This window comes from Tamandua tetradactyla, chromosome 1 (genome assembly GCF_023851605.1).
Source record: "Tamandua tetradactyla isolate mTamTet1 chromosome 1, mTamTet1.pri, whole genome shotgun sequence".
Classification (NCBI taxonomy): Eukaryota; Metazoa; Chordata; class Mammalia; order Pilosa; family Myrmecophagidae; genus Tamandua; species Tamandua tetradactyla.
This window is the reverse complement of record NC_135327.1, coordinates 183,626,045-183,639,837: the sequence shown is the minus strand read 5'-3', so window position 1 is coordinate 183,639,837 and position 13,793 is coordinate 183,626,045. Positions and strand designations below refer to the sequence as shown.

Genomic DNA, 13,793 nt, shown 5'->3' with positions numbered 1-13,793 from the left:
TAAAAGAAAAAAAAATTATCATGGACTCCCAAACAGAACTTAATTTTTTTTTTCAAACAATAAGGTCAATTTATTTTAGCTAAAGTTGCAGACACAATTCATTGATGAAAAAGTCTTTTAAACAGTGCTAGTATAATCACATATCCAAATTCCTGAAAAAGGAATTTTGATATAAACCTCACCCTATATACAAAAATTGAACCAAAATATATCATATAATTTAGAATTTAAAACTATAAAACTTCATGAAGAAAATGTAAGAGAAATCTTTATGACTTTGATTTAAGGCAAAGAGATATTAGTTAGGAAATAAACTTTATGACATGTAGAAGAAGAAAAAGATAAATGAATTAAACTTAATAAAAATTAAAAACTTCTGCTCCTTGTAATATACTTAGAAGAGAATGAAAGCAAACAATAAACTGGGAGAAAATATTTCCAAATCACATATGTGATAAAAGATTTTTATGTAGCATATTAAAGAACCCTCAAAACCATTAATTTTTTTTTAATGTTTAATATTGTCTAAAATTGTGCTCATTTAAACCTAAGTATAAATTCCTTGTCGTTATATGTAATTTATAATCTTAAAATTCAAACACAAAGGAAGGGAGAAACCAGGTATTCCCCACTGTCCCCCAGTTCAGGGCACATCTCCTGCAGGGGTTGTTTGCCTGGATGGTTTCAGAACCTACCAAGCCAGCCTCTGCTGGGTGGTCCCTGGACTCAGATAACACTGCTCCCTCCTTCCTTCCCTCCAGTCTGGGGAGATGGGGAGCCGGGGGAGCTCAGGATTTACTGCTGTTGATCTCTGGCTTGCCTCATCCCCACCTACTTGGATTCTTGCGGAGAGGCAGCATTTCATAAAGGTGAGGAGGCCGGTGTCTTAGGTGAGCTGCCCACGGAACCAATTCTAAGAGGGACATTTGAGGCAGAAATTTTACTGGGGAGTCACACCTGGAAGAGAGTGAGAGAAGCAGGACTGGGCAGAGAGAAATTGAAATGCAGAGCAGTTTCAGCCAAAGCCTGTGACCCCCCTGAGGTACTCTGAAGCCAGGAAGGCCTTCCGGAGTTGTCCTGAAGAGGGCTGCCTCTTTGAACCAGCCACTGGATTCGGGCCACGCCCAGGAAGAAGCCAACCTTGGATGAGGCAAATCCCTTCAGGTGAGGGCGTTTCCTGGGGAGGAACTGTGGGCCATTATAGGCCTAGGCGCCTCACCTCAGCCCTCCAGGGAATCTGGCCCAAGGTCACAGCGTCCACTATACAGGTTCAAAGTCCACCTCTGCTATTTATTAGCTGTGTAACCTTGACCAAATTCTTTATCCTTATTTAGCATACATTTCCCTTTCCTCATCTGTAGAAAGAGAAATTGTGAGGATTAAATGAGACAGTGTTCCCCTAGGGAAGAGAAAAAGCCTCATCCCTCTGCTGGCTTCCTTGTGGTGAGGTACTGCTAATCTGTTTGGTGAGAATTTAGGACATTGGTTCAGCCACGTTTATAAGGAGGTGGAATTCCTGGGTGTCAGAGGGTCGTGTGCCCAGGTGTGGACTTCTCCCCCATTTTCTGCTTCCAAGGGGTGGACAGATCTTTTTCTGGCTCAAGCTCTCCAGCTCTGGGACAGAATGAGGACACTGAACCAAGGTCTTCCTGGAGCCTGGCCATCTTACCCTCCCTCATCCTTCTCCCAGAAGCACTGGCTGGCTGGTGATAAAGTTGGAACTTGGTGAGGGAGGCAGGGGAGCAAGGGAGCTCCGGGGATTGAATTTCAGCTCTGCCATCCCAGCCCAGAGCCCTGCTCTGAGTGGTGTATCAGGATCTGCATGATTTGCCTTTATTTTCTGTGTGTGTCAATCCCTCAGGAGCCCCACAGGAAGAAAGGAAGGGTTAGATGGGGCAGGGAAGGATTCAGGCATTCCTGGGTCCCCCAAATCCCAGGGGGATACACTCTAATATTAGAAAAGGTAGAAAGGTATAAATAGAATGGAATGGGAGTGTGGGGAAAGGTACACCGCAGCACCCAAAACTGCTTTGAGGTTACCCTGGGACATATAGAGCCTTGATGTGAATTAGACAAGGTCTCTCCTCTGGGCAGATACAGCCCCATGAATGCTCAGCTTAGTAAACAGGCAGTGCCTTTGTGCAAACTAAAAAAAAGACCCGTTCTGCCCTGCGTGCTTGTGGTACAGGTGTACAACCTGCCTAAACTTACATTGACCCAGACTGGTGACCCTGAATGAAGGCTCCACTTAATGCCAGAGGCTTCTTGCCCTGCCAGTTCTCTCCACACACTAGTCTAATGTGTAGCCTTGGTCCTGCACATTTAGTGTGGTTGATGTGTCAGCTCATGGTACATCTGGCTACCTGCCACAGAGCTCATTTTTCTACTCCTCAAGCCTCTCTCTGTGCCATAGAACCTTAGACATTGCTTTCTGTGATGGTAGTCAACAGGAGTCCTGAAATTTGCAAGGGACCTGGAGAGATCACTTATCGCTGTTGAGTGGCAGAAGGACAAAGGCCAGTTCCCTCCAGGACAGATTCCTACACAGTGGCCTTTGCACCATATTTTGTCCAGCCACTCTCTGTCCAGCTTAGAGCCCATTTCTTGTGACTCAGGTGAAAGGGAATGGAAAACAGCATCCTCTCCATAAGATGTTCTGATTTGAAGTTGTTGCATACCCCAGAGAAGCCACATTCTTTCAATCCTGATCCAATCTTGTGAGAGCAACCACATTCTATAATCCTGATTTAATATTGTAGGGTGGAACCTTTTGATTAGGTTGTTTCCATGGAGATAAAACGCACCCAATTGTGGACGTGACCTCTTGATTAGATTACTTCCATGGAGATGTGACACACCCAATTGTGGGGATGACTGTTTGATTAGATGGAGATGTGATTCCATTCATTCAGGATGGGTCTTGATTAGTTCACTGGAGTTAAAAGGCAAAACATTTTGGAATTGCTTCAGAGCCAACATAGATGCAGACATTTAGAAGATGCAAAGCCCAGCAGACGTTACCTTGTGCCTTCCCATTAGTTTCTAAGCAAGCCAGAATCCAGAGTTTTGACCTAGAGAGCTAAGTGAGATCCACAGATGTTTAAAGAGGAAGCTTCTGGAATCAGAAGCACAAAACGATGAACTAGGAGTAAGGACCTCAGATGCCAGCCACATGACTTCCCAGTTGACAGAGAAATCCTGGAGATCATTTGGCCTTTCTTGAGTCAAGGTATCTTTCTGTGGATGCCTTAATTTGGACATTTCTATGGCCTTAGAATTATAAACTTGTAACTTAATAAATCCCCTTTATAAAAGCCAGCCCATTTCTGGTATATTGCATTGTGGCAGCATTAGCAAACTAAAACAGATGTGTTGTTGGAGAAGGGGTATGGGTAGAGCAGAGGTCATGAAGTCTATATCCTTGGGCTGGATTTGGCTTTTCGGGGTGGGGGTGCAAATGAGTAAGGCCATAGTGGGGCTGCATTCCTTATTGATAACAGTGGGCTGAGCTGAGATGTACCTCCCCCAGCATAATTATAGGAGAGCAGCTTTAGCCTCTATCTAATGGAAAAATAGTAAATTATGTACTCCAGGGTCAGCTTGCCCAAATTTGAATCTTGGATGAACCACCTATTAACTGCGGGACCTTGAAAAATTTACTTCTCTGTGCATCGGTTTCCTTATCTGTCTAATAGAGCAATGAAATCATAGTACCTGCCTCATAGGATTGTTACAAGGGTTGAATAAGTAAGAGCTTATAATGCTACATAAAAATAATCAATAATGCTGTGTAGCTGTCATAATGACAAGTGAATTCCCAAGGGATAAACATTTATGTAAAATTTCCACGAGCACCACTTTGTTGTTTCAATGACCTCTGAATTTCCAGCAACAGATTGTAGCTGGCCTAAGGAAAAACAAATTGGGATAAGTAAATCTATGAACTGCTCCCCTGCAAGGCAATCTTCCAGGTTACCCAGGGCTTGTGGCAGCCTCAGCACCTCGACTTGCCCTGGCTCAGAACTCTGTCTCTGCTGGGGGTAAGGAGAGAAGCAGCGTGCAAAACAAGTTATGCTCCTTGTCAGCAGCCTCAAAGAACACATCCCAATATCCCAAGGCATCCTTGTTCCCCTGAGTAAATCATTTACGGATCTGCCAACAGCAAAGTTTTCCCAGGCTTTTCTGAGCATTTTTATTTCCCGCCTAACTCTTGCTTGGTGTAATGAGTTCCATGAGCTTACCACCCACTGAGTGAAGTGGAATTTTCTTTTTTTATTCCTAAACATATCTCTTTCATGCTTTAAGCAGAGACTCCTGATTCTAGCTCAGGATCTGGCGAGTGAGCTCAGGATCACTCATAGCATTTCATGATTAAATAGAGCTAACTGTTTCTTGTCTTTCCAGATGGGAGACCCCTCGACATATTATACTGTGTTTTTATGGCAGCTTCCCTATTTCTTTGATAATTTTGGTTTGTCCTTCCCTCCATCCCCCACCCCCCAGTTTCCCACTGTCTTAGAGGTTTAATAAGCACACGGGACAGAAATCCCTCCATAACCACAATTCCCCTTAGAACACATCCTACTGTACTTAGATGCACTTCCAAGCAACAAATGAGAATTTTAGCTCAATATATGTAAACTGCATTTTGTTGAGAATGGGAGAAAGGAGGGATTGGGAGCTGATGAAGAAAAGTTAGTAAAAGCCACAGGCACAGCATAAACAGAGGATAAAAAAATAAAACTTTTAAAAAATCATAATTCTTGGCTCATGGGTCATACAGAAAGAGGTCAAGGGATAAGAGGTGTGGGAACAATAAAAAAGGAGAGGGTTCAAAATTCCCACCTAGACTCCACTCCCAGAGCCACTGTGCATAGCTATGCAGGTTGTGACAGACCCAAGGATGGGGCAAGTTGGGGCTGAAATCCAGCCCTCAACCCTCACCAGGGTCCGTTGTGCTGGGCTCCATCAGCCAGAGAGGTTACCTTTTCCTGATTTGCATAAAGGTGATTGTGGACCAGCAGCAGCCTGTTTCATTCCTGGGCTGGCCAGTATGGGGGCATCTGTGTCCTCTAGTCAAGAAGGACAGAGAAACCCAGATCAGAGCTAGGCACTGGGTCCTGACATGTTCTGCCATAAAGTTTTCATAGTCATTCATCCAGTGAATGTTTATTAAGCATCTACTATGCCTATTTTAGGTGCTGAGAATACAGAGGCAAATAAGACAGAAAAGGTACCTGCTCTCATGGAACTTACATTATAGTCAGGAAACAAATGAACAAGGACAATTTAGATCCCATACAATGAACCCTGTTATAAACGAAGGACAATAGTTAATAGTACAATTATGAAGATGTTCTTATATGAATTGTAAGAAATACACCACACTAATGCAAGATGTTAATAATAAGGTAGTATATAGGAACTCTGTATTTTATGCATGATTTTCCTGTAAGCCTACAATTTCTCCAATTGAAGAAAGAAAGCAAAAATTTAGATGTCACAAGCATTATAACAGTTTAGATCAGTGGTTGGCAAACTTTGGCTCTTATCCCTTGACCTCTTTCTGTATGACCCATGAGCCAAGAATTATAATTTTTTAAAAGTTTTATTTTTTTATCTATCCATATACAATCAGTGGCTCTTGGTATAATCATACAGTTGTGTTTTGATTACCATAATCTACTTTTGAACATTTTCATTGCTCCAAAAAGAAAAACCCCGTATCTCTTATATCCTCTATTATTGACTCTTAGCATTTGTCTGGTATCTTTATTACAAATTGATGGAAGAATATTATAATATTGCTGTTAACTATAGTCCATAGTTTGCATTAGGTATACATATATATATTTGACCATCATTAATACCTTGTAATAGTTACATACATTTGTCCTAGTTCATGGAAAAACATTCTTATATTTGTACTACCTTCATCATCCACAATAGGGCTCATGATGTTATACCATCCCATGTTTCATCCTTTAGCTTTCCTTCTAGTGACATATACAACCTAAACTTCCCCTTTCAACCATAGTCACACACACAATTCAGTGCTGTTAATTACATTCACCATCATGTGTTACCATCACCTCAATCCATTTTCAAACATTTATAATAACTTTATTAAAAATTCTGCACAAATTAAGCACCAGCTCCCCTTTCCCTACCCTCATTCTATCTTCTGATAACCTATATTCTAGATCTTAACTTCATGAGTTTGCATGAAGTTCATATTAGTGAGATCATGCAATATTTATCCTTTTGTGTGTGGCTTGTTTCAATCGACCTAATGTCCTCAAGGTTCATCCATGTTGTAGCATGCATCAGGGTTTCATTATATCTGAATAGGTGCTTACATCTGAATGATATACCATTTTATGTATATACCACATTTTGTTTATCTATTCATCAGTTGATGGACAGTTGAGTTGTTTCCATCTTTTGACAATTGCGAATAATGCTGCTATGAACATCAGGTTGCAAATATTTGTTCACTTTCCTGCTTACAGTTCTTCTGAGTATCTAGTAGCAGGATTGCCAGATCATACATATGGCTTAACTTCCTGAGGAATTGCCAAACTATTTTCTACAGCAGTTGTATCATTCTACATTCCCACCAACAATGAATAAGTGTTTCTATTTCTCCACATCCTTTCCAACACTTGCAGTTCTCTGTTTTTTTTTTTTTTTAAATAGTGGCCATTCAGGTAGGTGTGAAATGATATCTCATTATGGTTTTGCTTTGCCTTTCCCTAATAACTAATGATGTTGTGGATTTTGTCGTCTGCTTTTTAGCCATTTGTACTTCCTCTTTGGAAAAATGTCTATTCAAGTCTTTTGCTCATGTTTTGATTTAGTTGTTGATCTTTTATTTTTCAGTTGTAGGATTCCTTTGTATATTCTGGATATTAAACCTTTATAGGATATGTGGTTTTCAAATACTTTCCACCATTGAGTACACTGCCTGAATTTCACCTTCAAGTTTATTTGGAAGGGTAAGGTGCCCTGAATAGCCAAAAAAAGAAAAGAAAAGAAAAGAAAATCTTGAAAAAAAAGAACGAAGTTAGAGGACTCACAGTTCCTGACTTCAAAGCATACTACAAAGCTACAGGATCAAAACACCATGGTACTGGCATAAAGATAGACATGTTGATCAATGTAACCAAATTGAAAGTTCAGAAATAGACACACCCATTTATAGTCCATTGATATTTTACAAGGCTGCCAAGTCCACTCACCTGAGACAGAACAGTCTCTTCATCAAGTGATGCTGGGAGATCTGGATATCCATATCCAAAACAATGAAAGAGGACCCCTATCTCATACCTTATACAAAAGTTAACTCAAAATCGATCAAAGATCTAAAGATAATAGCCAGGATCAGAAAACTCCTAGAAGAAAACATAGGGAAGCATCTTCAAGATCTTGTGGTAGGCAGTGGTTTCTTGGACTTGACACCCAATACATAAGCAATGAAAGAAAAAATAGAAAAATGGGACATCCTTAAAACTGAAGACTTTTATGCATCTTTGGGCTTTGTCAAAAATGGAAAATGGCTTTTCCATTTCTTCAAAGTAGGTCACTGGAATTCTGATTGGTATTGTCTTGATTCTGTAAATCAATTAGGGTAGAATATACATCTTAACCATATTCAATCTTCCAATCCAGAAGCATAGAATTTACTTCCATTTATTTAGGTCTTCTTTGATTTCTTTTAGCAATGTTTCGTAGTTTTCTGAATACAGGTCCTTTACATGCTTGGTTAAATTTATTTCTAGATATTTGATTCTTTTAGATGCTATTGTAAATGCAAATTTTTTTCTTGATTTCTCTTCATATTGCTCATTACTAGTGTATAGTAACAATATCGGTTTTGACATGTTGACCTTGTATCCCACCACTTTGCTGAACTTGTTTATTAGCTCTAGTAGCTTTGTATATAGATTTTTGGGGGACTTTCTAAATATAGGATCATGTCATCTGCAAATGGTAAAATTTTATGTTTTGCTTTCCAGTTTGAATGACTTTTATTTTTTTCCTTGCCTAACTGCTCTGGCTAGAACTGCCAGTACAATGTTGAATAACAGAGGGGACAGTGAACATCCTTGTCTTGTTCCAGATCATAGAGAGAAAGCTTTCAGTCTTTTACGATTGAGTATGATGGTAGCAATGGGTTTTTCAAATATGCCCTTTATCATGTTGAGGAAGTTTCCTTCTATTCCTATTTTTTTGAAGAGTTTTTATCAAGAAAGGATGCTAAGTCCCATTGGGGGACTAAGGAGAAAAGAGGAAATATTCAACTTATCCATCTGGGGAATTCCTGGTATTCTCACAAGCAGTGGGGACAACCAATTCAATAGGCTGAGCCCTCAATCTTGGGGTTCGCCCCTATGAAACTTATTCCTGCAAAGAAGCTAGGCATACTTATAATTGTGCGAAAGAGTCACTTTCAGAGAACTTTTTTTGTTGCTGAGATGTGGCCTCTCTCTCTAAACCAACTCTGCATGTGAACTCACTGCCCTCCCCACTATATGGTATGACTCCCAGGGGGTATAAGTCTCCCGGACAACGTGGGACAGGAATCCCACGATAAGCCAGAGGACCCAGCATCATGTGATTTAGAAAGCCTTCTTGACCAAAAGGCGGAAGAGAGAAATGAGGAAAAGTAAAGTTTCAGTGGCTGAGCAATTTCAGATAGAGTCGTGAGATTACCCTGGAGGTTATTCTTATGCATTATATAGAATAACCCTTTTTAGTTTATGGTGTATGAAGTGACTTGAGGGCAGTACCTGAAACTGTTGAACTGTGTTCCAGTAGCCTTAATTCTTGAAGATGACTGTATAAAGATATAACTTTTACAATGTGACTGTGTGATTGTGAAAAGTTGTGTCTGATGCTCCTTTAATCCAGGGTTTGGACAGATGAGTAAAAAAAAGTAAGGATGGGGTGCATGGGTGGTTCAATGGTAGAATGCTCACCTTTCATGTGGGAGACCTGAGTTTGATTCCCAGACCATGCATACCCCCCCACCAGGAAAAAGGATAAAAAATGAATAAATAATAGGGAGGATAAAGGGTGAAAAATTTGGTAGGTTGAAATACTAATTGCCAATGAGAGGGAGGGGTAGGGGGTATGGGATGCTTTTTTTTTTCTCTTTATTTCTTTTTCTGAAGTGATGCAAACATTCTAAAAATGATCATGGTGATGAATACACAACTATGTGACAATTTGTGAACCACTGATTGTATACTATGTACGGACTTCATGTGTATGAAGATGTCTCAATAAAAATATTTTTAAAAAAGAAACGATGCTAAATTTTGTCAAATGCCTTTTCTGCATCAATCAAGATAATCATTTGGCTTTTCCCTTTGATTTGTTAAGTGATATATTACATTAGTTGATTTTCTTGTCTTAAATCACCACTTATCTGAAATAAAATCCACTTGATCATGATGTATAATTCTTTTAACATGCTGTTGGATTAAATTTACATGTATTTCATTGAAGATTTTTGCATTGATATTCATTAGAGAGATTGGTTTGTAATTTTCTTTTCTTGCAGTATCTTTATTTGTCTTTGGTATTAGGGTGATGTTAGCTTCATAGAATGAGTAAAATTTCTTGAAGAATGTGAACAGGATTAGCATTAATTCTTCTTGGAATGATTGGTAGAATTCACCGGTAAAGCCATCTGGTTCTGGACTTTTATTTGTAGGTTTTTGATGACTAAATCAATCTGTTTACTTGTAATTGGTCTGTTGAGGTCTTCTATTTCTTCAAAAGTCAGTGTAGGTTGTTCATTTGCTCCTAGGAATTTGTCCATTTCATCTAGGCTGTCTAATTTGTTGTATACAGTTGTTCATAGTATCCTCTTGTGGTCTTTTTCCTATTCTGTGGGGTTAGTAGTAATGTCTACCAACTCATTTCTGATTTTATTTATTTGTATCTTTTCTCTTTTTTCTTTGTCAGTCTAGCTAAGGGATTATCAGTTTTATTGATCTTTTCAAAGAAACAACTTTTGGCTTTGTTGATTTTCTCTATTTGTAGATTCTCTCTATTTTGTTGTTGTTGTTGCTTTCAGCTTCATTTATTTCTGCTCTAATCTTTATTTCTTTCTTTCTGCTTCCTTTGGTATTAGTTTCTGTTCTTTTTCCAGTTCTCCCAGTTGTACAGTTAGGTATTTGATTTTAGCTCTTTCTTCCTTCTTAATGTAGGCATTTAGGACTAGAAATATCCCTCTTACCACTGCTTTCACTGCAAGCCATAAGTTTTGATGTGTGGTGTTCTCATTTCATTCATCTAGAGATATTTACTGATTTCTCTTGCAACTTTTTCTTTGATCCACTGATTGTTCATTTAACCTCCATATATTTGTGATTTTTTTCTGTTCTCCACCTGTTAGTGATTTCCAGCTTCATTCCATTATGTTCAGAGAAAGTGCTTTGTAAAGTCTCAATCTTTTAAAATGTATTGAGACCTGCTTTGTGACCCAACATATGGTCTATCCTTGACAGTAACCTATTAGCACTTGAGAAGAATATATATCATGCTGTTTGGGGGTACAATGTTCTGTATATGTCTGTTATATCTAGTTCATTTAATATATTATCCAAGTTTTCTGTTTCTTTATTGATCCTCTGTCTAGATGTTCTACCTATTGATAAGAGTGGTCTATTGAAGTCTCCAACATCTTAATTATTGTAGAGATGTCTATTACTCCCTTCAGTTTTGCCAGTGTTTGCCTCATGTATTTTGGGCAGCCCTGGTTAGATGCATAAGTATTTATGATTATTTCTTCTTGATGAATTGCCCCTTTTATTAATATATAATGTTCTTCTTTGTCTTTTATAACATTTTTGTATTTTGGGTCTATTTTGTCTGATATTAGTGTATCCCAGATCTTTTTTAAAAAACATGGAACACTTTACAAATGTACATGCCAACCTTGGGCACAGGCCATGCTAATCTTCCCTGTATTGTTCCAATTTTAGTATATATGCTGCCAAGACAAGCAACCTAAGTTCCTTTTTGGTTACTGTTTACATGGAATATCTTTTTCCAGCCTTTCACGTTCAACCTATTTGTATCCTAGGGTCTAAGATGAATCTCCTGTAGATGGCATATAGATGGATCATATATTTTTTTATCCATTATGCCAATATGTCCTGATTCTGGGGAGTCTAATCCGTTAACATTCAAGGTTATTACTGCAAATGCAGTACTTATTTCAACCATTTTATCCTTTGGCTTTTATATGTTATGCTGGTTTTTACTCTCTTTTTACCATTTTAATTGCCGTTGCTGATAATCTTCATTTCTACACTCTCCTCCAAATCTGTCTTTCCTCTTTTCTTTTCAACCTGCAGAACGCCCTTTAGTATTTCTCGTAGGGCAAGTCTCTTGTTAATGAACTCTCTCAGCTTCTATTTATCTGTAAATAAGCTCTCCCTCATTTTTGAAGGACAATTTTGTTGGATAAAGAATTCTTGCTGGTAATTTTTCTCTTTCAGCATCTTAAACATATCATACCACTGCCTTCTCACCTCCATGGTTTCTGATTAGAAATTGGCACTTTTGATATGTGGTGTTCTCATTTCATTTGTCTAGAGATATTTACTGATCTCTCTTGCAATTTCTTCTTTGACCCACTGATTGTTCATTTAACCTCCATATATTTGTGAATATTCCTATTCTCCACCTGTTAGTAATTTCCAGCTTCGTTCCATTATGATCAGAGGAAGTGCTTTGTATAGTTTCAATCTGTTAAAATTTATTGAGACCTGCTTTGTGACCCAACATGTGGTCACAAAGTCTTTTTAGGCATCCCTTGTATGTGATTGATCACTTTTCTCTTGCTGCTTTCAGAATTCTCTCTTTATCTTTGACAAATGACAGTCCAAGTAGTATGTGTCCAGGAGTAGACTTATTAGGATATATTCTGTTTGGAGTATGTTGTAATTCTTGGATAGGTATATTTATGTTTTTCATATGAGTTGAGAAATTTGGGGCCGTTATTTCCTCAAATATTCTTTCTGCCCCCTTTCCCTTCTCTTTTCCTTCTGATGCATAGGATGCATATGTTCATGCACTTCGTGCTGTCATTCAATTCCCTGAGAACCTGCTCAAAATTTTCCATTCCTTTTTCTGTTTTTGGATACTCTGTCTTCTAGGTCACTGATCCTTTCTTGTGCATGTTCAAATCTGCTGATGTATGCCTCTACTGTATTTTAAATCTTATCTATTGTGCCTTTCATTCCCTTAAGTTCTGTTAATTTTCTTTGCATGCTCTCAAATTCTTCATGTCACCTAGTGTCTTCATAATATCCTTTATCTCTTTAGTCATATTTTCCTTCCTCTCCTTGAATTGGTTTAGGATATTTGTTTGAAAATCTTTGATTAGTTGTTCCAAATTCTGTTTCTCCACTAACTTTTTAATTTGTTGCTTTGACTGGGCCATATTTTCATGTTTCTTAGTATGGCTTTTAATTTTTTGCTGAGTCTGGGCATTTGATTGCCTTGATAAGATTATTCTGAAAGTTGGTCTCTGTCTCTTGGCTAGGATTTTGTTGTTAATTGGTTTATGTTAAGGCTCTTCTTTAATCCTTTATTCATCAATATTCTCCAGCAAATACAGGACAAGAGAGACATGCTGGAGGTGTAGACCAGTTCCAAAGGTGCTTGGGAGAGGATCAGGAAAGACACCAAAAAGTCTTTATTTCAGCTCCCCATGGGTGCACTTTCCTGGCTTGCCCAAGAGATGGTGGTCTTAAACAATAAGCCTTTTTGATAGCCCCCTGAAGGTGTGCTTTCTTGGTCTTCCCACCAGATGGCACTGTTCAGCAGCCTATTCCCCACAGCTCTAAGCAGGCAAGGTACTTTTAGCCCTGTGGCGGTTCTGCCTTTGACCAGGGTAGAAACAGTGGCACTGGAGACACCTGCCTGGGATGGGTTAAGGCAGCAGGACCCAGCTAAATTTGGTGGCTAATAGTTGGCTGTACTGGGCCATGTATCTCTCTGTTCTTGGGGAGGAAGTTTTTCGTAACTTTCCCAGTCCACAGCAGCCCACCAGGCACAGACTGGGCTGACTCAAAGCTTCTTGCCTCAAGGCTGGGGAATGGTGCCAGGAGCCTTGGCCATCTGAGTTACTCACAGTTTTTCACTGCAGTTTCTCAGTTTCTTAGTTCCAATCTTCCCTCCATGCTCTGCTATACCCCCTTGGACTCCCACAACAGTTGTTTTGGACAGTTTCTGCTTGTCGATGAGCTGTTTGGGGGAGAGGAGTAAGCCTGCAAGTCCCTATTCTGCCATCTTCCCGAAGTCCTCTCCTAAGAATGATTTTTATATTTTAAAGGGTCATAAAACAAAATGAAACAAAACAAACAAGTAAAGCCTAAAATACTTAATTATTTGACTCTTTACAGAAAGCTTGCTGATCCCTAGTCTAAACAGTGCTTTGCAGTGGTAGAGTAGCCTGGTGGACACTACTGGTTGTCTACCCAGCACCCATCCACATCTTCCTAATACATGGTAGATTTATTTATTATTTATTTAATTTTTTTTTTTTTTGCATGGGCAGGCACCAGGAATCGAACCCAGGTCCCTAGCATTGCATGCAAGAACTCTTACAGATTGGTGAGATCAGGGCCCCTTCAGCAGCGACTGGTTCATGGAGAAGCCAATTGGCACATGGGATTCTCCCAGACTAAATGAATTGTTGGGTGAAGCCTAGTACTTTTCTTTGAGTGCTGGAAGAAATGGAATGCTCTTTTTCTGGATGGGGTGGTATA

General features: G+C 39.2%; 1 non-coding gene across 1 annotated transcript; it reads right to left on the bottom strand.

Annotated features, from left to right (window-relative positions):
• Positions 1–10,914: 10,914 nt before the first annotated feature.
• On the bottom strand, positions 10,915–11,021 carry LOC143653367 (U6 spliceosomal RNA). Its single transcript, XR_013161258.1, has one exon. It is a non-coding gene; the product is annotated as a U6 spliceosomal RNA (small nuclear RNA).
• Positions 11,022–13,793: the final 2,772 nt, after the last annotated feature.